At 44.7% G+C, this 26,851-nt stretch overlaps 1 long non-coding RNA gene across 3 annotated transcripts; it reads left to right on the forward strand.

The window, feature by feature from the left end:
- The first annotated feature begins 14,814 nt into the window (after positions 1-14,814).
- Positions 14,815-26,247, forward strand: LOC147353642 (uncharacterized). 3 transcript variants are annotated; one of them, XR_015145882.1, is made up of 4 exons: positions 14,815-14,948; positions 15,457-15,575; positions 24,345-24,397; positions 26,072-26,247. It is a non-coding gene; the product is annotated as an uncharacterized LOC147353642 (long non-coding RNA). The 3 variants fall into 3 exon arrangements; XR_015145883.1 differs by lacking the exons at positions 24,345-24,397; positions 26,072-26,247 and adding exons at positions 16,647-16,841; positions 18,284-19,612; XR_015145884.1 differs by lacking the exons at positions 14,815-14,948; positions 15,457-15,575 and adding an exon at positions 16,703-16,841.
- The last annotated feature ends 604 nt before the right edge of the window (positions 26,248-26,851 follow it).

The raw sequence follows: 26,851 nt of genomic DNA on the forward strand, positions 1-26,851 counted from the left end.
TATTCAGCAATGAAAAGAATTCCTGGTACGCATGACGATGCGAACGAATCTCAAAAGCATTGTCATGAGTGAAAGGCGCCAGATAGAGAGGAACCCACACTGTATAATTCCATTTATGTGAAGTTCTAGTGTAAGCAAACTGAACTGATGGTAACAGAAGTCAGAATAATAGTGGCTTCCTCTACTGCCACATTGCCTTTACTATGAAAGCAGGAGGCTGATGGAGAAGGGATATGGGGGGACTTTCTTGAAGGATTAAAGTGTTCTATACCCTGACAGCGATACAGATAAACTGAATGTACCTATTGATCAGAATTGGCTGAACTGTATACTTCAGATTAGTGTATGGTGGCTCAGACAAAAGGAATCTGCCTGCAGTATAGGAGATATGGTTTTAATCCCTGGGTTGAGAAGATCTCCTGGAGAAGGGAATGGCAACCCACTCTAGTATTCTTGCCTGGAGAATTCCATGAATAGAGGATCCTGGTAGGCTACCATCCATAGGGTCTTGAAGAGTTGTACACAACTGAGTTACTATCACACTTTACTGGATACAAAACACAACAAAGTTGAAAACAAAAGGGCTATATCCTGGGCTGTGATGACTTCTGGGTCCTAGATCAGAGATCAGAGATGGAGCTGTAAGATTCTGAAGATGGCATGTACAATGGATCCTCTCTACTGGGGTGGAGGGAGAAGCTCTCCAGGTGGATCAATTCAAAGACTATATATTGACTCGATGGACGTGAGTCTGAGTGAACTCCGGGAGTTGGTGATGGACAGGGAGGCCTGGCGTGCTGCGATTCATGGGGTCGAAAAGAGTCGGACACAACTGAGCGACTGATCTGATCTGATATATATATAAAATTTGAAGACTTTTAGGAGCTGTGTGTGTGTATATATATATATATACACACACACATTTGATTTTTCTCCCAGTTCCTGGCACAGCTCCTAAAAGCCTTCTAATTTCCTAAGTGATAGGAAATTACATTAAGAGTATCCTTTATTCTAACATTTGGTCTTTGATCTCAGTTCCTGACATGGAGCTCCTCAAGCCTTTGGAATTTCCTAAGTGATAGTGGTGTCTTTTGTTCTAATGAAGCTGTGCCTGGTGTGCTCTTGGGTGGGGGGCTGGTCACCAGAAAGATCAAGCCATGGTTAGAAGCTTAGAACTTTCAGTCCCACTCCCTATCTCGTGGGCAGGACAGAGAGGCTTAGAAATTGAGTTAATGGTTGATTATACCTACATGATGAAGAAGCCTCTATAAATATCCCCAAAGTATAGGGTTCAGAGAACTTTCAATTCATTAAAACATAGCAGGAGGGTGATGCACCCAAATTCCAAGGGGACAGAGGCTTCTGTGTGCTCAGGACCCTTCCAGATCTTCCCTTATGAACTTCTTCATCTGTATCCTTTATCGCATCCTTTATTATATAATAAACTGGTCAATGTAAATGTTTCCCTGAGTTCTATAAACTATTCTGAAAACAATTGAATCCAAGATTTGGGGGAGTCATGGGAACCTCCAGTTAGTAACCAAGTTGGACACAAGTTGTGGGTAACCTGGGGACCTGCTAGGGACTGGCATCTGAAGTGGGGCTCAGTCTCATAGGACTGAGCCCTTAACCTGTGGTGTCAGCATTAATTCTGGTTAATGTCAGAGTTGAATTGAATTGTAGGACATCTAGCTGGTGACACAGAATTGCTTGGTGAGGGGGGAAAAAACCCCACATTTGGTATCAGAAGTGTGGCAGTAGTGTGAGGATAAAGGAAAATGCAAGAAGGAGGAATGAGTTTCTCATTACAGTTATGTTCTGAGAATCATTTGCAAAGTCTTAGCCTAATGGCACCCCACTCCAGTACTCTTGCCTGGAAAATCCATGGACAGAGGCTGGTAGGCTGCAGTCCATGGGGTCACTAAGAGTCGGGCATGACTGAGCGACTTCACTTTCACTTTTCACTTTCACGCATTGGAGAAGGAAATGGCAACCCACTCCAGTGTTCTTGCCTGGAGAATCCCAGGGGCAGGGAAGTCTGGTGGGCTGCCGTCTATGGGGTCCCACAGAGTTGGACACGACTGAAGCGACTTAGCAGCAGTAGCAGCAGCAGCCTAGAACCCACTCCACTAGCATTTTCTTTTCTTTTCCCACCAGCATTTTCAAAGAACTTGTCAGCTCCTAATCCCTTGTATCAAGCCAGCTCATTTTTTCCTTAAATTTGACAGTAATAAACAATCTCAAAATCTCAGTGACTTTCAACAATGAAGATTTTTTTTTCTCACTTACATTGCGTGTCCATCATGGGTCAGCCAATAGCTATAATGTGACCTAAACTGATGGAAAAGCTATTATAGAAATATTTCTACTTATCATTGCAGAAAGAAAAGAGGACAAGATGAAATACATACTGGCTCTTGTAGCTTCTGCCAGGAAGAGATACTCATCATTTTTGCTCAGATTTCATTGGCCAAAACAAATCATAAGACTATAGATGTGGTCGAGAGAGCAGGAAACTACAACCTTCTTATAGGGAAGGAACTGGGTATTGTTGAACAGTAATATAGCTTGCTGCACAGGAAGTTTATTATCTCACACGGCAAGAATTCTGAAAACAGAAACTGTTCAGTTGCAAGAGACATAAGCCAGAAACATCAGTGATGTAAACAAGGTAATTTATTTCTGTCTCACATAACAGAACTCTGAAGCATGTAGTCCAAGGCTGGGGAAGGGGTTCCTTGATGTCTTGAGGAACCAGGCTACTATTGACTTACTGCTCTGTCATCCTTAGAATGTGGGTCTGATCCTCAAGATCACAAAATGACTGCAGGAGCCTCAGCCATCACACCACATTCCAGGGAAAAAAAGCAAGAGGAAAAGAAATAATTGGGGTTAACCACTTGGACAGGTTAACCCATATTTCCCAGAATCCTCCCCTTCCCCATGTGCTTCTGCTTAGGGTGGGCCATGAGAGATGTTCTAGTGGGAGAATTGCGGGGTGGAGATTAGAGCAAAAGCTATTCTGTGGCTCACACTGGTTGTCACTGATCTGCCCACTCACCACTAGATGAATCAGCTCCTTTAAAAGAGTCTTTTCAGGATCCCCACCCAGAGACTTCCATTAATACTTACTTCTGATTGGCCACTTCTATCTGCAGAAAGAAACTGGGAAATGTTGTCTTTCAGCTGAGCCTACAACACCCTGAATACCATCAAGGAAAATGATAGCCCGGAGGAATTTGTGGAGATGGTGAGAATGAGGTTGAGCTTCTCATTCTCAACAAGTTGAGGGAAGGGAGCTCAAGCAATTTTAATTCAAATACAAAAAGAGAGGGGGACTTTGCTGGCCAACCAGTGATTAAGACTTCACCTTCCAGTTTGGGAGGTGCAAGTTTGATTCCCTGTCAGGGAGCTAGGATCCTGCATGCCTCACAGCCCCACAAAACCAACCCACAAACAAAAACCAGAACATAAACAACAGAAGCAACATTGTAACAAGTTCAATAAAGACTTTAAAGATGGTCCACATCAAACAAAACAAAGCAAAAAGAGAGGGTAATTCTTAAGACTGGAGTCTGCTGAAACCTCTGGGAGACAGCAGCACTGGGTCTCAGACTCGGAAAAGACACCCAGAAACCTCTCCACTAGTGCCCCAGGGCTCCTCCAAAGGCTGTTATCTGCTGCCTGCACCCCTTCTGGCCTGACGCCTCTTTCTGCTGTGTAGTATCTGAGCTGAAGCCTCACCCTCTACTCTGACATCAGGGGCGAGGTTTCTTGCCAAGAGCTAATGCAGTCGTTCTTGTCACACAGCCAGGCTCCTGAGTACAATACTGATGAGCTTCGGGTTCTGGGAGAATTAAGGCCAAGTCACAGTAACTGGAAGAGATCTACTTTGCTCATGTGAGACTAGACTGTGCTTTTCTTGGGCACCGGGAGCGTCCTCCAAATGCTTGCTTTAGGCATGGGTGCTGCCTCTGAAGAGGCTGGTGAGTGAGTGAACTCTGGCTCCTGCTGGTGAGAGATTAAGCGGGATTTCAAAAACTCTCTGAGTGGCTTTGTGACGTGTCCACTTGGCAAGGTTAACCTACACATTCCAGAGTCCTCCCCTTCCCCGTGTGCTTCTGGTGAGGGTAGGCCACGAGAGACATCCTGGGAGGGCTGCTGGGTGGAGATGAGGGCAACAGCTGTTTTGTAGCTCAAACTGGTTGTCAAACCTGCCCATTCATCTCTTAGATGTCAGGCAGCAAAAGGGCTTGTAAGTGCTCCTGTTCCTCCCAGATCCATCTCCTGGGCCTGGTGTGTGTTTAGCCCTGTGATCAGGAGCCCTGGCTCTGCTGCGCATGCGCACCACCCAGGTCAGAGGTGACAAGAATGATGGGATTAACCTCCTACCCTGTTGGTGGGAATGTAAATTGGTGCAACCACTATGGAGAACAGTATCGAGGTTCCTCAAAAAACTAAAAATAGAGCTGCCATATGATCTAGCAATCCCACTCCTGGGTGTGTATCTGGATAAAACTGTTATTCAAAAAGATACATGCACTCCTATGTTCATAGCAGTACTATTTCCTATAGCCAGGACATGGAAGCAACCTACATGCCCATCGGCAAAAGAATGGATAAAGAGGATGTGTGTGTGTGTGTGTGTGTGTGTGTTTGTACATATATATAAATGGAATGCTACTCAGCCATAAACAATGAAATAGTGTCATTTGCAGCAGCGTGGATGGGCTAGAGATTATCACACTGACTGAAGTGAGTCAGAAAGACAAAGACACCATAAGATATCACTTCTATGTGAAATCTAAAATAGGACACAAGTGAATTTATCTACAAAACAGAAATAGACTCACAGACGTGGAGAACAGACTCATGGTTGCCAAAGGGGAGGGAGGTGGGATAAGGAGACTGAGAGTTGGGATTCACAGGTGCAAGCTATTATATATAGACTGGATAAACAATAAAGTCCTACTGTGTAGCACAGGAAACTATATTCAGTAACCTGTGATAAACTATAATGGAAAAGAATATGAAAAAGAATATATATGTGTGTGTAAATACATATATTTTTTACTGAGTCACTTTGTTGTATAGCAGAAATTAACACAACTTTGTAAATCAACTATACTTTGATAAAATAAATTTAAAAAATCAAGAATGATGGGGTTCAGTCCACCCTTGTGGATTTCAGATTGTTCTCGCGCTCCCTGACTTTATATCTATCTGCCCATCCTATACCAAGAATTTCAAGTTCTAGCACCAAACACAGCAGCCTTGCAGAGACAGCTTACTCAGTTCCCATAAGGGGGAAAGGTGAAATCCCTATAACAAATCGTGTGTGTGTGTGTGTGTGTGTGTGCGTGCGCACGCACATGTGTATGTATCAGTGGTTTTGCTTTGCTGATACAGAATTGGATCTACAAGTGGTTCCAGAAGAACAGACCCTTAAGGATGAGTTTTGGGTTTTTCCAAAATTGGATCTCTGGTCTAATCAGATTTGAAGTTGTTAATGACCCTGATTCCAGCAGTAAATGGGCCACTGAAGTCCGTGGCATGAAGTGACAGAGCAATTACTCAGATCAATACTTGTAGTTTCCTGTATCAGTTTCTATAGGAGATAAGGTTCTGGGTGACTCCACATTTGCTTCCATAGAACATTTCAGTAAAATGAGGGAGCGTGCTAGATTGGTTAATTGCTTCTAACTGTGCTGGAAAACATGGGGGAAAAGAAATGATGAGCTCAGAGCTTTAAATTCCTAGTCAAGACCTGTATAAGGGACTTGGAAGCTTCCACAGTTTGCACCAAAAGAAACTTATTTCTCGTTGTCACAGGACCAAGAGTTCTGAAGACCAAGTTTCAAGTCTGATACTGTGGGTGACCGAATTATAACACAAATTGAACTTCCAACCTCATGGGGTCTTTTTTGCTAAAGTTAGGACATTGCTTGGGAAAGACTGAAAAGTGAAAGTGCTAGTCACTCAGTTGTGTCTGATTCTTCGCGACCCTTTGGGCTGTAGCCTGCAGGCTCCTCTGTCCATGGAATTCTCCAGGCAAGAATACTGGAGTGAGTTACCATTCCCTTCTCCAGGGGATCTTTCCGACCCAGGGATCAAACCTGGGTCTCCCACACTGCAGGCAGATTCTTTATCACTGAGTCACCTGGGAAGCGCTAGGATCCTGAAAATGGGGATTAGGATGTATGAGAAGACTCTAATAAGGCTGGGTACCTCCAACCCCTTAATGTGCCATCTTCTTTGCCCAAAGCAGCAGCTTACACCCTACTGTACTGGTCTCCCCAAGGCAATTTCACAGTAAGACCCTGATAATCCTACTCAGAACCTACTCCCTTTTCTTGCTCCCAACATCTATAACTAGATGAGTCTCAACAGAACCCAAAAGATGAGATCAAAATATGACCCACGAAGAGGTGTGATAAAATACCAAAACAATCTCCAATTTCTGTTTGCCAATCTATATCAAGAGAAAACTGGAACATACGTATGGAAATGGGTCTTAAGAGAGGTGTGTCAGGTGGAAGGATTACAAAGTGGCTCAGGCCAAATGTATTGACATTGGTCCACTAAGCAGAGACTCTGCATTCAGAGGTTGAGGTTGAGGGGCTGGGAAGTGCTTGGACAGTTGGCTTGGTTGTTTGACTGGTGTATGTTCCCAAAGACGGCCTATCCTGGGTGGAAATGTCAGAAGTTCCTTGGTACCCCTGCAGAGCATGAGTTGGCAAACTTCTTCTGTCAAAGGCCAGATAGTACATGTTTTAGGTTTCCCAGGCCAGTGTCAGTTGTAACTATTCAAATTCTCCTGTCATAGCCAGAAAGCAGCCAAAGATGACCTGTAAATGGATAAGCATGCCTGTGTTCCAAAATGATTTAGGAACACTGCAATTTGCGGTTCATATCATGTTTTGAAATGGCACAAAATATTATTTGATTTTAATTTCAATTAAAAATGAAATAACCCCTTTAGCCTGCGGGCCATACAAAGACTGTGGGCTAGAGTTGGCCCCTGGACAGCAGTTTGCTGACCCCTGCTGTGGGGGATGATATCCCAAGGCTTAGGACCTGGAGGACACTATGCTAATAAAAGAAGCCAGACACAGAGAGACAAATACTGCATGATATGACTTCTAAGTGGACTCTAAAAAAGTCAAGCAGAGAGTGGGGTGGTGGTTGCCAGGAATTGAAGAGTGAGAGAAACGGGGAGATGTTGGTCAAAGGGCATAAAATTTTAGTTATAAAAGAGGGAAAAATTCTGGAAATCTAGTATACAGTGTGGTGATTATAGTTAATGATACTGTGCTTATTAGAATAATACTGAAATTTGCAAACAGAATATATCTTTAGTGTTCTCATCCACAGAGAAAAGAAAGGGTGACTATGGGAGGTGATACTGGGCAAGATTGAAGGCAGGAGGAGAAGGAGACAACAGAGGATGAGATGGTTGGATGGCATCACTGACTCGAAGGACATGAATCTGAGCAAGCTCTGGGAAGCCTGGTGTGCTGCAGTCCATGGGGTCACAAAGACTCGGGCATGACTGAATGACTGAACTGAATTGACTGTTGTAAGATGATGGAAATGCTAATTAGCTTGATTTTGTTAATTATTTAACATTTTGTATACGTATCTATCAAAACATCATATTGAACACTTTAATTGTAGACTGTTTTTATTTGTTAGATATACCTCAATAAGGGCTTCCCTGGTGGCTCAGATGGTAAAGCATCTGCCTGCAATGCAGGAGACCTGGGTTTGGTCCCTGGGTAGGGAAGATTCCCTGGAGAAGGAAATGGCAACCCATTTCAGTACTCTTGCCTGGAAAACCCCATGGACAGAGGAGCCTGGTAGGCTACAGTCCCTGGGGTCACAAAGAGTCGGACACAACTAAGTGGCTTCACTTTCACTTTCGTACCTCAATAAAAGGGCTTTGCAGGTGGCGGTAGTGGTAAAGAATTTGCCTGCCAATGCCAGAGATGCAAGAGACGTAAGGTGTGATCGCTGGATCACAAATATCCCTTGAAGTAAGAAGTAGCAACCACTCCAGTATTCTTACCTGGAAAATTCCATGGACAGAGGAGCCTAGTGGTCTACATAGGTCCATAGAATCAGAAATAGTCTGACACGATTGAAGTAACTTAGCACACAGGCACTCACCTCAATAAAACTGGGAGGAAAACCACACAGGCTTAGGCAGATTGAAATGTTAAGTGGCTTTGTCATTTAAGACTTGTGTACCCACACACACCTGGAGGATCAGGGGGATACAACTTTCACCATAGCTGTCAGAAATAAGTTCATGATGGAGAGTCTGAGCATCCTTGAGGAGCTCTGGGGTGGTGCTTCTTTGTAGGTCAGAAAGAAATTCTAGTGGAAATGGCTATGATTAAGTGGGATCTCTCAAAGCAATAGACATGCTAGAACCCAGAGGTAGCATGGATCCTGGTGGCAATTATATGCCAAAGATAAGATGGGCATGGTTACCATAGTGAATAGTAAAGCCCAAACAGTAAAGAGCACAGTGTGACTGGAAGAGATCTTCAGCATTCACTAGTTTATCACAGCAGTACCTGTAGAAATGAAATAAGTGGGGAACCTACTAAATAAAGTCTTGCTTGATCTGACTAAGTGGAGGAGTTCTGGGTTTGGTAAAGAGAAGCCTAATCTGAATGGTCAAAACAGAGAGTCACAAACCCTCAATCACCCCCCTCACTTGAGCCCTTGATCAAAGGAGAGGCCACGCCTTGAAGAAGAGCCCTGCTACACTGCCAAAAATGTATGCTGTTAACCTTCCTTCCAGACTTCTCCAAAGAGACCTGTGTCTATTCACCAGGAGCTTGTGCAATAATGTTAATCATTTAGTCATGTCCAACTCCTCATGACCCCATGGACTGTAGCCCGCCAGGTTCCTCTGTCCATGGGATTCTCCAGGCAAGAATACTGGAGTAGGTAGCCTTTCCCTTCTCCAGGGGTCTTCCCAACCCAAGGATTGAACCCAGGTCTCCTGCATTGCAGGCAGATTCTTTACCATCTGAGCTACCAGTGGAGCCGTGTACAAAAGGAAATAACCAAACTTTCTAAGGATTACTGGACACAGTAATTACTGACTCTAATTCCCAGGATCCCAAAGCATTGCTGTGGTCAGATGATTAGTGGAGTCTAGGGGCACAGACTTCTCACAGAAGGCCTAATTGGTCCCTGAATCCACCTTCTAGGTATTTCTTCAATGCTGAAATGCATCATTGAAATAGACATCTGGAGCAGCTAGAAGAATCCCAACATTGATTCCCTGACCCATGGATGAGGGATTTTATCATAGGAAAAGCCAGGTAGGAGCCACTGGAACTCTCTGTACCTATAAAAACACTAAACCAAAGGCAATACCACATTGTTGGAGGGATTGCAGAGAATGGCACCACTATTAAAGACCTTAAGGATGCAAGGGTAGTGATTCCTATCACATCCCCATTCAACTTGCCTATTTGGCCAGTGAAGAAGGCAAATGGGTCATTAAAGAATGGCAGTGAATTATCAGAGACTTAACCAATTGCAGCTTCTGTTGCAGAGGGAGTTTTGTTGCTAGAGCCATCCGGGAACTAAAGAGCCTCTTTAGTTCCTGAGTGAAAGGAGAGTGAAAGAGCTGGATTAAGACTAAATGTTAAGAAAACTAAGATCATGGCATCCAGCCCCATTACTACATGGCAAATAAAAGGGGAAAAGGTGGAAGTAGTGACAGATTTCCTCTTCTTGGACTCAAAAATCACTGTGGACCATGACTGCAGCCATGAAATCAGAAGATGATTGCTTCTTGGCAGCAAAGTGATGACAAACCTAGGCAGTGTGGTGAAAAGCAGAGACATTACTCTGCTGACAAAGGTCCGTATACTCAAGGCTATGGTCTTCCCAGTGGTCATGTATGGTTGTGACCATAAAGAAGGCAGAATGCCAAAGATTTAATGCCTTTGAACTATGGTGCTGAAGAAGACTCCTGAAAGCCCGTTGGGCAGCAAGGAGATCAAACCAGTCAATCTTAAGGGAGATCAACCCTGAATATTCTCTGGGAGGGCTGATGCTGAAGCTGAAGCTCCAGTATTTTGGTCATCTGATGCGAATAGACAACTCATTGGAAAAGTCTCTGATGCTGGGAAAGATCGAGGGCAGAAGAAGAGGGGATCAGAAGATGAGACGGCTGGACGGTATCACCGATGCAATGGACGTGAACTTGGGCAAACTCCGGGAGATGGTGAGGGAGAGGGAGGCCTGGCGTGCCACAGTCCATGGGGTCTCAAAGAGTCGGACATGACTGGGTGACTGAACAACAACAACCAGTTGCAGCTGCTGTTCTAAAGGGGGTTTTGTTGCTGGAACCGTCAGCACATCTCCTGGGATCTAGTATGCAGTTATCAATCTGGAAAATGCTTTTTAATTTACACCTGTTAGTAAAGGAGGTAAAGGAAGAAGAAGCTTGTTTTCAGTTGGCAAAGGCAGCAATCCACCTTCACTGTCCCCCTTCAAGGATGCTCCAGTTCCGTGTCATAATATGCTCTGGACTGACTTTCTCTTCCTTTTCCGTAAGACTTCATGCTGATCGATTACATCGATGATATTATGATGATTGGATCTGACGAACAAGAAGTAGCAACCCCTTTAGACACTTCTGAAAGACATTCACATGCTAGAGGTGGGAAACCAATCCCACCCACAAAAATTCAGGGGTCTGTCACTTGAGTGAAAGTTCTTAGGATCCAGTGATTTGAGGCATGTTGGAGAAGAAGGGAAGAGTTGCTGCTCCTGGCCCTTCCTCACACTCAGAAAGAGGCAAAGACCCCGGGAGCCCCTTCGGATTTTGGAGTCAACAGATATCTCCCTTGTGTGATTTACTGAGTGACCTGAAAAGCTGTCAGTTTTAGTGGGATCCTGAACAAGAGAGGGCATCCCTGGTGGCTCAGTGGTAAATAATCTGCTCCAGTGCAGGAACCACAGAAGATGCAGGTTTGATCCCTGAGTCAGGAAGGTCCCCTATAGAAGGAAATGGCAACCGACTCCAGCATTCTCACCTGGAAAATCCCACAGACAGAGGAGGCTTGCAGGCTACAGTCCATAGGGTCGCAAAGAGTTGGACGTGACTGAGCAACTGAGCATGCATGCATGCAGAACAGGAGAAAGCTCAGCCACAGATTCAGGCTGATATGATGGTGTTTGATGTGTTGGTGGAAAATAGGGATGCTGATGGAGACTTTGGCAGCCTCCACCTGCAGAATCACAGTGTAGACTGCTGGGAGCCAGTGAGGAACTCCGCCCATGACAAAGGTCATGAGGAAGGAGGCTCAGCACACGCAAAGGCGGGATCGAGCCTCAGGAGTCCCCCTGGAAATTCTCGAGCATTTACACCCAAAACCAGAGTCTGCCTACTTTCTGCTTTGTGCTTTCACCTACACCTCTGACTTTACGGGGGGCTGTCCCCCACTACCTCTCTGAAAAAAGTTAGCTTACAGCTCCAGTTAATAATTCCTGGGTGTGACAGTGTTTAACCTACAAACTCCTTTGGAAATCCTCTAGCCTGCCTGAATAGGTTTTTCCGGCCACATGTGATTGTTCAGAGCCTCCCAACTGTGAGAGGCAGGAGATGTTCTAAACTGTGTAAACACAGATTCTTTTGAGTAGTTAAAAGATTGATTAGAAATTGTATTGGTGAAGGGATTTTCACTTGTTGGGCCAATGTTTGCTGCTAAGTTTCCATATCCCTTACCTGCTGTGTCCCTGGCAGTGTATTGATTAATATAGTTGGTGTAAATAGTAGCTTTAATGTTTGTAACCTGGGACCCTTGAGTTAATTCTTTTTCTTGTTATAGCCCACCACACCTTTGCTCTGTAGGAATGCAACTTTATCTAATGCTTTTGGAGGGTAGCTCCTGACCAATCACCTTTAGAGAAAAATAAGTTTTCTGAAGAAAAGGTCTTAAAATGTTAACAGGCCTCCGGGCCAGAAGATGATGCAAATCACCTAAGCTTTTGCATATGATAAGTTTGCAGGAAGAAAGCCTGGCTTGCTGCCTGACTCTACCCCTTCCCCCATTATCCTCTATGCATAACTTAAGGTATAAAAACTACTTTAGAAAATAAAGTGTGGGCCTTGTTCACCGATACTTGGTCTCACCGTGTTGTTCTTTCTCTTACCTTCTGGCTGAATTATTCAGCCTCTTTTCTCCACTGAATTTCCTCACTGAGCTATCCTTATTTTGGCCTCTTTTCTTCACTGAATTTTACTGAGCTATCCTCATTCTATTACTCTTTATATCCTTAATTAACATTTAATTAAGCAATTGTTTCCTGATCTTCGCCTACGCCGTCTCTCCTTCGAATACCCTGAATCAGCCGGGGCTGGTCCCCGGCAGTAGACCTTGAAGATTTGGAAGGAAGTCATGTCATTCACTGAAAATAATCACTCTACTTAAAAAAAATTATTTATTTTTGGTTGCACTGGGTCTTCATTGCTGCACACAGGCTTTGTCTAGTTGCGTCAAGCAGGGGTACTCTTCCTTGTGGTACACAGGCTTTTCAAGTGTGGTTTCTCTTGTTGTGGGAGCAGGGGCTCTAGGCACACGGGCTTCAGTGGTTGCACCAAGAGAGCTTAGCCGCTCCAAGGCATGTGGGATCTTCCTGGACAAGGAATGGAACCCACGTCCCCTGGAGAAGGAAATGGCTACCTGCTCCATGATTCTTGCCTGGAGAAATCCATGGACAGAGGAACCATGTGGGCTACAGCCCAGGGGATCACATAGAGTCTGACACAACTAACACTGTCACTTTTCCTGCATTGGCAGGTGGATTGCCAGCCACTGTATCACCAGGGAAGTCCTAATCACTCTACTTTTGAGAGTTTTACGCTTTCTACTGGGCTTTAGTAGAGACTGCATGCTTGATCACAGGTGCCAAGATACCCTGTAATCTGAGCTATTCGTCATTATCTGTGCGTTGTCTGATCCAACAAGCCATAACGCTGGGTGTGCAGAGCAACACTCCGAGGAAGTGGTTTATACAAGGCTGGGCTCTAGCAGGTCCTGAAGGCACAAGTAATTTGCATGAGGAAGTTGCTCAGAAGTCTGATTCATTGTCTTCTGTTTCTCAAAAGACATTGATGGCTCATGGGGCGTTCCCTGTGATCAGCTGACTGAGGAAGAAAACACTCAGACTTGATTTACATGCAGTGCTGCTGGGCATGCAGGGACCACCCCAAAATGGGCAGCTATATAGCCCCATTCTGGACACTCCTGAAGAACAGGGTTAAAGGGAAATTTTCCCAGAGGACAGAAATTTGAGCATTGCATCTGGTGGTCCATTTGACTGGAAGGAGAGATGTCTAGAAGTTTGTATCTACATCAGTTCATGGGACGCCAATATGGCACCAATGGAGGTTGTACACAGGCTCAGCAACAAGAACTTCCACTTACCAAGGCTGGTCTGCCTGCTGCCACTGACAAGTGCTCCATCTGCCAGCAGCAGAGACCAACAATGAACCCTTATATGGTACCATTCATTCCCTGGTGGCTCAGAGGGTAAAGAATCTATCTGCCTGCAGTACAGGAGACCTAGGTTCAATACCTGAGTTGGGAAGATCCCCTGGAGAAGGGCACAGCAACCCACTCCAGTATTCTTGCCTGGAGAATTCCATGGACAGAGGAGCCTGGCAGGCTACAGTCCATAGGGTTGCAAAAAGTCAGACACCACTGAGCAATTAACACTTTCACTTTACTTTTATTCCTCGAGAGGATAAACCAGGTGGAGGTGGTTGATTTCATTGAACTGCTTCCTTCAAGGAAAGAGCAACATTTTTTCTTTTTTTGTAACAGCTTTATTGTGATCTAATTCACATGTCAGACAATTCACATCTTTAAAGTGTACAAATCAATAATTTTTAGTATCACACTGCTGCTGCTGCTGCTGCTAAGTTGCTTCAGTCGTGTCCGACTCTGTGCGACCCCATGGACAGCAGCCCACCAGGCTCCCCCGTCCCTGGGATTCTCCAGGCAAGAACACTGGAGTGGGTTGACATTTCCTTCTCCAATGCATGAAAGTCAAAAGTGAAAGTCAAGTCACTCAGTCGTGCCTGACTCTTAGCAACCCCATGGACTGCAGCCTACAAGGCTCCTCTGTCCATGGGATTTTCCAGGCAAGAGATAATCAACAAGGACCTATTGGATAACACAGGGAAATATACTCAGTATTTTGCAATAACCTATCAGAGAGAATAATCTGAAAATATGTATCTATATACATATACACATATAGATATATCTGAATCATTGTGCTATACACCTGAAACTAACACATGGTAAATCAAATATACTTCAATAAAATAAAAACAACAAAAATAGTAATTCTTAGTATATTCACAGATATGTACAACCACCACCACCATCAATTTTAGACGTTTTCTTCACCCCAAAAAAGAAACCTCGGGAGGATTCTTGGAAGACAGTGGAGTACAAAACAGCGTCAATCTGTCTGTCTCCCATCTGGAAAACATTGTACAGGCAGGCTCTGTCTGACACAGCTATTTTGGAACTCTGGAATCTATTGAAGGCTCATCCAGGGGAAAGCTTGGATGGTAAACTGTAGTTAATTTTAGCTAAAAGCGTGACTTTCTTATTACTCTATTTGGAGATTAAATATGGTTTAAAGAGATGCCTAAGTGTAAAGTGACATAGACTGTGGCAGCTTTGTAATGATTTGACTCACTTAGATTAGAACTACACTTCCCAGAATTCCTTTTTCAGCCACAGAAGAGATTCTTATGGGAGATTTAAGGACAGGGTGGGGAGAGGGGAAGTAGCCGCCATTTAGCAGCTCCTAATGCTATCTCTTTTCTGCTGGCTCACTTCGTTAGTCCTGCCACTGCTCCACCTTCCTTTGAATCCTCCCTCCTCCTGGGCCAGGTGTGTTTTTTTTGTTTTTCTTTGTTTGTTTTAAAAATACTTATTTACTTATTTGGCTGCGTCGGGTCTTAGCTGTGGTGCGTGGCTTCTCTCTAGTTGTGGCGAGGACTCTAGAGTGAGAGGGCTTCCATAGTTGCAGCTTAGTCAGCGCATGGCATGTGGGATCTTAGTTCCCTGAACAGGGTCTCTTGCATTGGAAGGTGAATTCTTAATCACAGAACCACCAGGGAAATCCCTCCAGATGTGTGTTTAGCCCCATGGTGAAGGCCCTGGGGCTACAGTCCATGGGGGTCACAAAGAGGTGGACAGGACAGAGCACACGGGCACAAAAGGCCCTGGCTCCATCAGGACACCCACAACACCAAGGTCATCAGAGGTGACAAGAACGGGCAAGGGGTTCAGCCCATCCTCATGGAGTCCAGCCTGGGCTCTGTGTTCCAGCTTATTCTCACTCTCATCAACTTGACATCTATCTTTCCTTCCTGACTACCTGCCCTGTGGACCTCAGGTTTGAGCGTCATTCAAAGACAACACCGTGATGGAGACTGTTTCATCTCCCCAGAGTACATAAGATCAAATCCAGATACAAGTTCCTTCATAGATATTCACCTATCGCCTGCTTCTCTGGTGAGTCCAAATTCTTATTATTTCACAATCAGAACCTGAAACGTGGGCTTCACCTACTGGAAGTAGGAGAACTGTCAGAGGAGAGCTTCTAGTAGTATCTGACTGAAGCCTCAATCCAAAAAATAAATAGGAGGATAGAATTTCACAGGGAAGAGAGGAGGAATACCAGATTCAAAGTCTAAAAAGAGGGGATTATAGGAGGAAGATTGAGAAAAGAATGAACAAGAAAGAGAATCTTTCACTCCTGACACCTTCCTTCCCAAGAGCAAAGCTTGGGTGGCTCACTTCCCTTATGTGGTTCAAGGAGGAAAGAAGGGTGGTTAAATTCATGCCCTTGAGTCCTCCATGCATGCTAAGTTGCTTCAGTCGTGTCCGACTCTTTGTGACTCCATGGACTGTAGCCTGCCAGGCCTCTCTGTCCATGGGATTCTCCAGACAAGAATACTGCAGTGGGTTGCCATTTCCTACTCCAGGGGATCTTCCTGACCCAGGGATTGAATCCGCACATCTTAAGCATCCTGCATTGGTGATTTAGTCGCTAAGTTGTACCTGAGTCTTATGACCCCAGGCTACAATCCATGGGATTCTCCAGACAAGGATACTGGACTGGGTTGCCATTTCCTTCTCCAGGGGATCTTCCCAACCTAGGAATCGAACCCCAGTCTCCTTCATTGCAAGCAGATTCTTTACCAACTGAGCTATGAGGGAAGCCCCTGCATCCGTAATAGGGTTCTTTAACACTAGCGCTGCCTGGGAAGCCCTGAGTCCTCCAAGCAGATATCTATTCAACTGTAGGGGATACCCTTGCATTCCCCCTACCTGCCCAACAACCATTCTCTCCTCTTTGGGTAACAGCACCCATATTTTCCTTCAGGGAATCCTCACCCACATGTTCAGCTCCTACGGTTTTGTGTATGACCCTCTTTCCCACCTCCAGGAATGGGCATATGCATTGTGCCCAGCCAGTTGTACCTCTGGCCATTGTCATTGTTTCTGAGATGGGTGTGTGTTTATGCTGGACAAATGAGGCAATTCTGGGGCCATTGCTATTGTTTTGTCTGGGTTCCTCAGCTGATAGGAGCTGATCCTGAAATTGCCAAGGGCCACTGCTTCTCCCAGCTGGGAGGAATCAGCCTGAGAAGGAGGTCAACACAGAGTCACATTGAGCAGGGAAAAGGAATAGAGACCCACTTCTAGTGTGGTCCTCCGAGCACCTGGATCCAACTACATCTGAAGTCAAACACATCTGGACTTTTTAGTGTACCAGTAAGTTCCATCTCCTTTGTGGTTATTTTGTTTAAGTCTATTTGAAAGTAGGATTCTGATGCTGGCAACAGGGTCAAAACTAATAAATTGATCTCTCGGTAAAAGAACTTGTTTAAGCCTGCCTCATATCTAAGATGTTTGGTTTGAGGGGAAAGTAGGGAAGTTGGAGATTCCAGTAACGGTGGTAGCTAACTTTATTGAGCACGTATTATGTGCCAGATACTATACTACATGTATTATCTCTTATAATCCTCAGAACAACCCTATGAGGTGGGTACCAAGATGGCCCCCATGTTTTATTAATAGATGTGGTATGGAGAGCTTAGGCAATCACCTCAAGCTTACACGCTAAGTAAGAAGCATCAGTTGGAAAGGAATGCCCGTAACATCTTGACAACAGTGGCTGAGAGGACTCCTCACGTGTGGCAAGAGTCACATCCCCTGATTCCCCTGGTACGGGTTAACCAAGAGCAATGTCTTATGAGGCAGAATGGAAGGAGTCCTGCCTCTGGCTAGTCAAGGAAGACCGTCTTAATTTTGGTCGAAAGCAGCTTCCTTGTATTGCCATCTGACAGTCCTCATCTGCCCGCTGTGGTCGCGGGCAAGCTGGTTCCACGTCTACCACGCCAGGTGCTCTACCACACCACCGGCTCCCTGAAATGCTTTTCCGTGCATTCTTTGTCTAGTTAAATCCTACCATCCTTCAAGTCTGATCAAATTTCATGTCTCCAGGGAAGACTTTTTGGAGCCCCCTTGTATATGCTCTCATGAATTCCTAAACTTTTCCTTTCATAGCATTTATCAGGTTTATTTTTGCTGATATTTCTGTAAACCACGCTCCTCATGCTACCTTCTTTATAACATAAGCTCTGCCTGTGTGGGGACCAGGTGTTGGTCACTTCTGACCCCCAGTGTGCTCGTGAATGTTTAACAATGGGATCTGGGGCAAAATTGAGGGGTGTGAGTACTGACTGATAGCATTTGCTGATTTCCACAGTGTAAAATCTCCCACCATGGGCAATTTCAAGTCACTAATGTGATTTCAACCAAAATTCCCGAAAAATTCCCCAATCAGTTCTTGCCAGCTGCTAGGAGGGAGCGCCAGCACAACACTGTAGCTGACTCCCGGCTACAGCACCCCGGCTCCCAGCACAGATTTGTTGAATGAGTGAAAGATTTAATGAAATTAGTCCCACAGAATTAGCTTTCCCTATCTGTGCCTATCCATGGCACACTCTCCATCTGTCAGATTTTTTTTTTAAAAAAAAGCAAACTAGGATGTTTTCATTAAGCACAATGTATTCAGCATAAAATAAACTTGTATACAGAATAGAAACAGATCCACAAACATAGAAAACAAACTTACAGCTACCAAAGGGGGAAAGTGGGGAGGAATAAATTAGGAATTTGGGATTAATATATATACACTGCTGTATATAAAGGAACCAGAGACCAAACTGTCAACATCCATTGGATCATCGAAAAAGCAAGAGAGTTCCAGAAAAACATCTACTTCTGCTTTATTGACTACGTCAAAGCCTTTGACTGTGTAGATCACAACAAACTGGAAAATTCTTAAAGAGATGGTAATACCAGACCACCTGACCAGCCTCCTAAGAAATCTGTATGCAGGTCAGGAGGCAACAGTTAGAACTGGTCATGGAACAACAGACTGGTTCCAAATAGGGAAAGGAGTACATCAAGGCTGCATATTGTCACCCTGCTTGTTTAACTTATGTGCAGAGTACATCATGTGAAATGGTGGGCTGGATGAAGCACAAGCTGGGATCAAGATTGCCAGGAGAAATATCAATAACCTCAGATATGCAGATGACACCACCCTTGTGGTAGAAAGCAAAGAAGAACTAAAAAACCTCTTGATGAAAGTGAAAGAGGAGAGTGAGGAAGTTGGCTTAAAACTCAACATTAAGAAAATGAAGATCATGACATCCGGTCCAATCACCTCATGGCAAATAGATGGGGAAACAATGGAAACAGTGAGAGACTATTTTTTTGGGCTCCAAACTCACTGCAGACGGTGACTTCAGCCATGAAATTAAAAGATGCTTGCTCCTTGGAAGAAAAGTTATGACCAACCTAGACAGCATATTAAAAAGCAGAGACATTACTTTGCCAACAAAGATCCTTCTAGTTAAAGTTACAGTTTTTTCAGTAGTCATGTATGGATATGAGAGTTGGACTATAAAGATCACTGAGTGCTGAAGAATTGATGCTTTTGAACTTTGGTGTTGGAGAAAACTCTTGAGAGTCCCTTGGACTTCGAGGAAATCAGTCCTGAATATTTATTGGAAGGACTCATGCTGAAGCTGAAACTCCAATACTTTGGCCACCTGATGCGAAGAACTGACTCGCTAGAAAAGACCCTGATGCTGGGAAAGATTGAAGGCAGGAGGAGAAGGAGACGACAGAGGATGAGATGGTTGGATGGCATCACCGACTCAATGGACATGAGTTTGAGTAAACTCTGGGAGTTGGTGATGGACAGGGAAGCCAAGCATGCTGCAGTCCATGGGGTTGCAAAGAGATGGACATGACCTAGCGACTGAAATGAACTGATATATAAAATAGATAACCAACAAGGACCTACTCTAGCACAGGGAACTATGCTCAATGTTTCCTTATAAGGGAACAGAATCTGAAAAAATTAGATATTTATGTATGTATAACTGAGTCACTTTGCTGTATACCTGAAACTAACACAATATTGTAAATCAAGTATGTTTCAATTAAAAAATTAAACTACAAAAAGATGTATTTGGTATAAAAGAATATTGTTTGTGTCCAACCCCTCCACTTTTGCCTGGTGTTAAGCCATCCTTTCTTGCATGTAATGAGACCTTTGCAAACTGCGGATAGTGACTCATTGGTGGCTCACAAGATCCGTTTAGAAGGTCATAAGAAACATTTAAAAAAAAAAAAAGAAACCAAGTAGAAGGGAAGAGGAATTTCAAAGTATCAGTGTTTGTCAGGAAGTGTTATTTTGGGAGACTTTTGCTGTGAGCCTGTGTTCATTCTGAGTTATGATGTAAAGTGACTTTCTTAGAGTCAAGGAAGTTTGGAAATCACTGTGGTTGATAGCAATTTTTATTAATAACCTTTTTAGAGCAATTTTAGGTTCACAGCAAAACTGAACAGAAAGTAGAGCAAGTTCTCATTTACTCCCACACAGGCACAACTTCCTCATTATCAGCGTCTCCCACCACAGAGGTCCATTTGTTACAATTGATGAACCTACACTGATATATCATAATCACCCAAGTCCATGGTTTACATTACAGTTCACTCTTTGTGTTGCACGTTCTGGGGGTTTGAGCAAATGTATAATGACATGTGAGCTTCCCAGGTGGCGCTAGTGGTAAAGAACCCATCTGCCAATGCAGGAGACGTAAGAGATGCGGGTTTGATTCCTGGGTTGGGAAGATCCCCTGGAGGGAGGCATGCCACCCACTCCTGTATTCTTGCCTGGAGAATCCCATGGACAGAGGAGCCTGAGGGGCTACCGTTCATAGGGTCGCAAAGAGTCAGACGTAACAGAAGTGACTTAGCACGCACACATAATGACACATATCCATTGTTGTACTGTCATACAGAATATTGGGTTGGCCAAAAAATTCATTTGGGTTTTCTTGGCCAATCTAATACCCTAATCTTGGCCAGTCTTATTACCCAAAAAATCCTCTATATTCATCCCTCCCTTACCCCTCATCACTGGTAATCACTGCTCTTTTTACTGTCTCCATAGTGTGCCTTTTCCAAATGTCATAGTCAGAATCATACAGTATGTAGCCTTTCAGATTGGCATCTTTCACTTAGAAATATGCATTTAAGTTCCTTCCTTGCCTTTTCATGGTTTGATATCTTTTTACTGCTACATAATATTCATTGTTGGCATGTACCACAGCTTGCTAATCCATTCATCTACCGAAGGACATCTTGGTTGCTTCCAAGTTTTGGCAATTATGAATAAAGCTGCAATAAACATCCACGTGGCTTCCCAGGTGACTCAGTAGATAAAGAATCTGCCTGCAATGCAGAAGATGCAGGTAGATGTAAGTTCAATCCCCCATGTCGGGAAGATCTCCTGGAGGAGGGCATGGCAACCCACTCCAGTATTCTTGCCTGGAGAATCCCATGGACAGAGTAGCTTGGTGGGCTACAGTCCATAGAGTCGAAAAGAGTTGGACACGAATGAAGTGACTTAGCACGCACAGCATGCAAACATCCATGTATAGTATTTTGTGTGGACATAAATTTTCAATTTTTGGGGTAAATACTAAGGGGTACAGTTACTGGATTATATGGTAATGGTATGTTTAATTTTATAAGATATTGACAAGCTGTCTTCCAAAATGCATTCCCACCAGCAACGAATGAGTGCTCCTGTGTGCTGAGTCATGTCCGACTCTTTGAGACCCTGTGGATTGTATCCCGCCAGGATCCTCTATGAGATTTTCCAGGCAAGAATACTGGAGCGGTTTGCCATTTTCTCCTCTAAGGGATCTTCCTGACCCAGGGATCGAACCCAAGTCTCCTGTGTCTCTTGCATTGCAGGAAAATTATTTACTGCTGAGTCATCAGGGAAGTCCATTAGGAGCGCCTCACTTACGTTTAAACTTGCATTTCCCTAATGACATGTGATGCGGAGCGTCTTTTCACATGTTTATTTGCCATCTGTATAGTTTTCTTTGTCGAAGTGTCTTTTCAGGTCTTTTGCCCATTTCAAAATCAGAAAGCAATGTTTTTTCATTTAGTAGTTTTGTTTTCCATGTCCTTACTTGCAAATTTTTTTTTCAAGGGTAAGAACACTATGTCTGACTTGTCAGACCTCACATTTTTGTTACATGTTTTTAAAAGTTTGTGGTGGGGGGGAGGAACCCATCAATGTCTTTAAAACACAAAAAAACACCTGGTCTTCCCAAGTTCTTGTCTCCAATCCCCCAGGGACCTAAGGGTTAAGCCCACTTAGCTCTGAGTGATAGAGAGAGAGAGAGGTCTTGGAGGCTGGGGAACTTCCAGTTCCCCTCCCCACCCCTACTCCCAATCCTCTTGAGAGTACATTTTCAATCCAGCTGCCTTCACCCGGTGACAACCTGGGCAAACAAGAGAGCTGGGATAGATACTTGATGCCCCTATCTTCCCTACATTCAGGGGACAGCCCCTAGTTGATTCTTGAAAGCTGAAGTAAGGGGAGGAGAAAGATTGGAGGTGGAGGTCATTGCTAAAGTCACATCAAGAAACTCTTCTCCAGATTATAGCTGTGTGCGTGTATGCTGAAACGCTTCAGTCGTGTCTGGCGCTTTGCAACCCCACGGACTGTAGCCTGCCAGGCTCCTCTGTCCATGGGATTCTCCAGGCAAGAATATGGCAGTGGATTGCCTTGTCCTCCTCCAGGGGATCTTCCCGACCCAGGATCGAACCCGTGTCTCCTGCATCTCCTGCAGTGCAGGCGGGTTCTTTACTACTGAGCCACCAGGGAAGATTATAGTTGGTAGAACAAATTACATCCTCCATCACTTTCCTTTTGCTGCCTAGAGCGCTGCACTGACTTGTCTGCATGAACTCATTAACCTGAAGAGCTGTGTGCGTGTGTGTGTGTGTGTGTGTTGTGTGTGTGTGTGTGTGTGTGTGTGTGTATGTGTGTAAGGGAGGGTGGGGAGTGAAGTAGCGTGGTGATGCTTCAGTGAGCCCCACGTTTACAATGAGAAAACGATCCTAGTGTGAGGTGGTTACTTCAAGAGGGTCACAAAGTCAGGAAGCCCCAGTTGTGGCTAGAATCTGCCCGACTCCCTCCCAAAGACATCATAACAAACCTGAACTGCTAATAATAACAATAAAGAGGCTCACTTATGAGGGGCCTACTGTGAGCCAGGCTGCACATGCTCTGTGCGCTTTACATACGTTGTCAGAGGTCATGTCTATTGCTGTGCCCATTTCACAGAGGAAGAAGCTGAGGTGCAGAGAGGGCACTAGCACACTAAGGAAAACAGACAGGGAGCACAGAGGTGTTAGTCCCCGGCAAGGGGGCTGCTCTGAGCTGCTGGATCCTGAGTGCTTGGAGCACCTACTGTGGTCCAGGGCACTGGGGTGACAGCTGGGACTTTGACAGGCTCACAAACAGGACAGTTTCCAAGAAAGAAAATAAAGTAGGTCAGTGGGATTGGGAAGGGGCTGTGATTCATTTGGGGTGGTCCAGGTGGGCGGCTCTGAGATGGGCACACGTGGCTGAGACCTGAGAGCTAAGAAGGAGCTAGCCTCGCAAAGTGCTTGTGGAAGAGTGTTCCAGGCAGTGGTAACAACAGGCACAAAGGACCAGAGGTGAGAACAAGCTTGGTCTGTTTGAGGAACAGAAAAGAGGAAGTGAGGACGCTGTGGGAGAGGGAGAGAGGGAGGCGAGGGGAAGCTTTGCACAGGGAGACGGGTTCGGGGCAGCTGCAGGAGCCTCAGGAGTAGAGGGAGGAGAGTGAGACATGGTCTCCAAGGTGGGGTCCACTCTCTGCCCCTCCTCTTGGCTCTTGGGGAGTCCAAACACCCCTTCGCCTCCTCATTGCAGGCAACAGCTGCATGCCCCACCTCCCCTCAAGGTCTACAGTCCAACTCAAGCTCCCTCATCACTACTAATTTTGTTTGCGTGGGGCAGTAAGCTGCAGCTGGAAGCAAGGTCTTTGTTTGCCAGACCGGGAGTCCTAACCACTGGATTATAGGAGCCAGCAGTTAGGGCTAGAGTCTCTAGTCTTGCCTGCCTAGTCAAGAACAAGTTTAGACAAGGAGGCAGAAGGCAAAGAGTAAAGCAAGAAGTTTATTGAAAAGAAAAATATATGCGAAAAGGCGCAGAGTCATGCCTTTGGGAACTTTGAATCCTTTATAAAGGATCAATTTTCCGGGTCTTCATCTTCCCTCAGGCCAATCACCTCCCTTTGTCCCTTCCTGGTTAATTTGTCTCAGGACCCTCCCCTGGGGTGCACATGCATACTTTAGCCAAAATGGAACTCGAAGTGAAGGCTTCTGGGAGAAGTAAGACTCATGATAGCCTGGAATTATCCTCTGATTTTTGACTCCTAGGAGCCTTTCTGTGCATGTGTAGTGTCTCCATTATCAGACAGGGTTTTTTCCTTTCTTTGTCCTTGCCGTGATTATTCCCTTGAGGTAAGTAAGAGACAAAGACTGGCTATTTACCCTGTTTTTGTTCCCTGTAAATTCCTCAACTGGAGCCTACCTATCTCTTATCTCAAGAAATGCAAGCAGAAGGGTGGCTGATTATAAATTTCCAACCTGAAGCCCATGTATCTCCTACCTCACTATGAGGGCTCATGGGTTCCTTCTGAGCAGAGAGATGGGCTCTCATATACAGTCCCCACCTATAGGCTTCCATCCGTACATCCATTCATTCATGTATTTATGCACTCATCCATCAAATGTTGATTTCCCTCTGGTCATCTGCCCTTGTAGGTCCCTTCCTCTGAAATACTTTCTTTTATCCCTCAGGGTTCTGCTTCCAACATCGGCTTTTCCGCAATGCCTTCCCTGACCACCTCCAGGTAATTTAGCCCCTTATCACCCTGTTAGCAACTAAACTGCTCTTCATGATAAAACAGGATTGTTTGGTGCCTCCAATGGCTGACTCTCTCTATATAAGAGATAAGTTAGCCTCATGGGCATTAATTCCCACATCTCGTCTCCTTTTGGGAACCATCCTTCTGTTCTCTTTGTGTGATCTGGATGGGGCCAACCTCACCCCCCAGCTTCAGAAATGAGCACATCATCCAAATAAAGCCACTGAGAGCTGTAGGACTTTCGTCAGAGCTGCTCAGAAAGCTGAGTTTTTGTTCTGACTTGGTGACTTATCTGGTAAGCTGTAAGGTTACAACTGCTGGGGGAGGAAAGGACCTGCCTGAAAATGAAATCAATATTGGGGGAAACAGAGGTGAGAGAAGGAGAGAGGCACAGTCCTGAATCTACAGGCACCTGGATTCAGCCATGCCTGAAATCCAATTCCCCTTGGACTTCTCCATTCTAAGAATCAGTAAGTTCTCTTTGTGCTTAAATCTAGTTACTTGCAACAGAAAGTCTGATTGATAATAAAGCCTCAAAGATATGCAGACAGTCAAGTTTAGGTACTTTCCCCTTGAGAGATGTGGGCAGGTACTTCCTTTACTCCTAAGCCACTCCTTCTTGAGAGGCTCCTATTTTTTGAGGCCTGAGTGTTTGAAGTTCACTCAACCAGAGGGAGAAAAGAAGAATCAAAGTGTCAGGCCAGAAGTGGGACAACCCTAGGAGCAACCAGCAGCAGGAACTGGGAATCTGCATTATTAATATGCAAATCCATTTTCCTTTCTTCTTCTTTGTAGGCAGAGCCCTGATTTTATTAGCTTGTCTGTTAGCCCTGTACATGTATTTAGAAAAATCAGTCTAAGCTTGTCATGGTGCTTGTCTTTTTGTTAGAGATTGGTTCTAAAAGGGGCTATGACACACAGCTGCTGCTGCTGCTAAGTCACTTCAGTCGTGTCCGACTCTGTGTGACCCCTACTGCCCAAGATACTATGAGGGGAAGTCGGTTGGGGAGTGGTTAGTGGAAGATTTCTGGGATAAACTGTGCTTCTCTTAAAAAAATAACACAGGGGAAACTTCCTTTTTCAGCCTCCCACAGAAAATAGGGCAATGTGAGGAGGCATTAATTGCCATGGGATTTGATTCTTCTAAACACTTAGTCTAAAGCAAAATCGTAAGAGAGTCTGTGTTTCTTTTCCCCTCCAACCATGTGAGATAAGAGGGGGGTGGTAATAACATTCTTCTGATTTAACAAAGAAAAAACTCACAAATATTTATCCTTTTCAGAATCTACATGCCAAGTTAAGTATTATTCTCAGGGAAATAAATTATTAAGTAAGACAACAAATCAGAATTACAGATTTTGGAAGGTTCAAGTTTTCTTTCATGAGATCTATTAATTGTCTCTGAAGTTCATAGGGCCTACAAAGAATATTTTCATGAGGAGTTTAATGATGCTGAGGAGGGTCTGATTTTCTCACTTCAAAGAAAGTACCTTTTCCACTTAGAAGAGCTAAGATCCTCAAAACCAAAGTCAAGAATTCCACGGAGCAAAGCAAAGAGCCAAACCAGAGAGGCTAGACACTTCAAGTATGCGAAGAAAGCAGGCAGAGTAGAATTTTAGCAAAATGAAGTGTGAAATTATAATGTTTTGCATCTATCAGAAATAATGGCTGGAATCATGGCAGCCATATTGCCACCTCGAGGGATGATGTTGCCAACATGCCAGGAAATCCTAGTCCATGAGGATACCAGTCAACTCATGCATTGACCTCTGTAGAGCCTCCCTACCTTATGGAACTGGTGTTTTGTCAAATAATAAAGGCTTTTAATTTTAAGATGTTTGGAACTTGTTCTTCCCTTATTTTGGCCAGTAGCATCTTATGTGGTACATCCAGGAGGAGTTATGCACGCAAGACGGCACAGGAACTTAAATACTATGGCTCATTCAGGGCTCAGACCACAGCCCTCACCAGAATGGGCCTGGCTGTCAGCACTGCATCTCCAGTCCCAGGCACTGCTGGTATCATGGTGTTGACTGCTGCTGCTGCTGCTGCTAAGTCGCTTCAGTCGTGTCCGACTCTGTGTGACCCCATAGATGGCAGCCCACCAGGCTCCCCCATCCCTGGGATTCTCTAGGCAAGAATACTGGAGTGGGTTGCCATTTCCTTCTCCAATGCATGAAAGTGAAAAGTGAAAGTGAAGTTGTTCAGTTGTGTCCGACTCTTGGCGACCCCATGGACTGCAGCCGACCAGGCTCCTCTGTCCATGGAATTTTCCAGGCAAGAGTACTGGAGTGGGATGCCATTGCCTTCTCCCATGGTGTTGACTATGGTCTCCATATTCTGTAAACGGGAACAGTGAATTTCTAGCCACCAACCAACAAAATTTTTGATTAAGGTCACTCCCAGAGCATACATGTATCAACTTTAATAATTTAACAG

The sequence above is a fragment of the Bos grunniens genome, chromosome 18 (assembly GCF_055505025.1).
Source record: "Bos grunniens cultivar Pamir isolate PY7600 chromosome 18, Bosgru_T2T1.0, whole genome shotgun sequence".
In the NCBI taxonomy this organism is placed as follows: domain Eukaryota; kingdom Metazoa; phylum Chordata; class Mammalia; order Artiodactyla; family Bovidae; genus Bos; species Bos grunniens.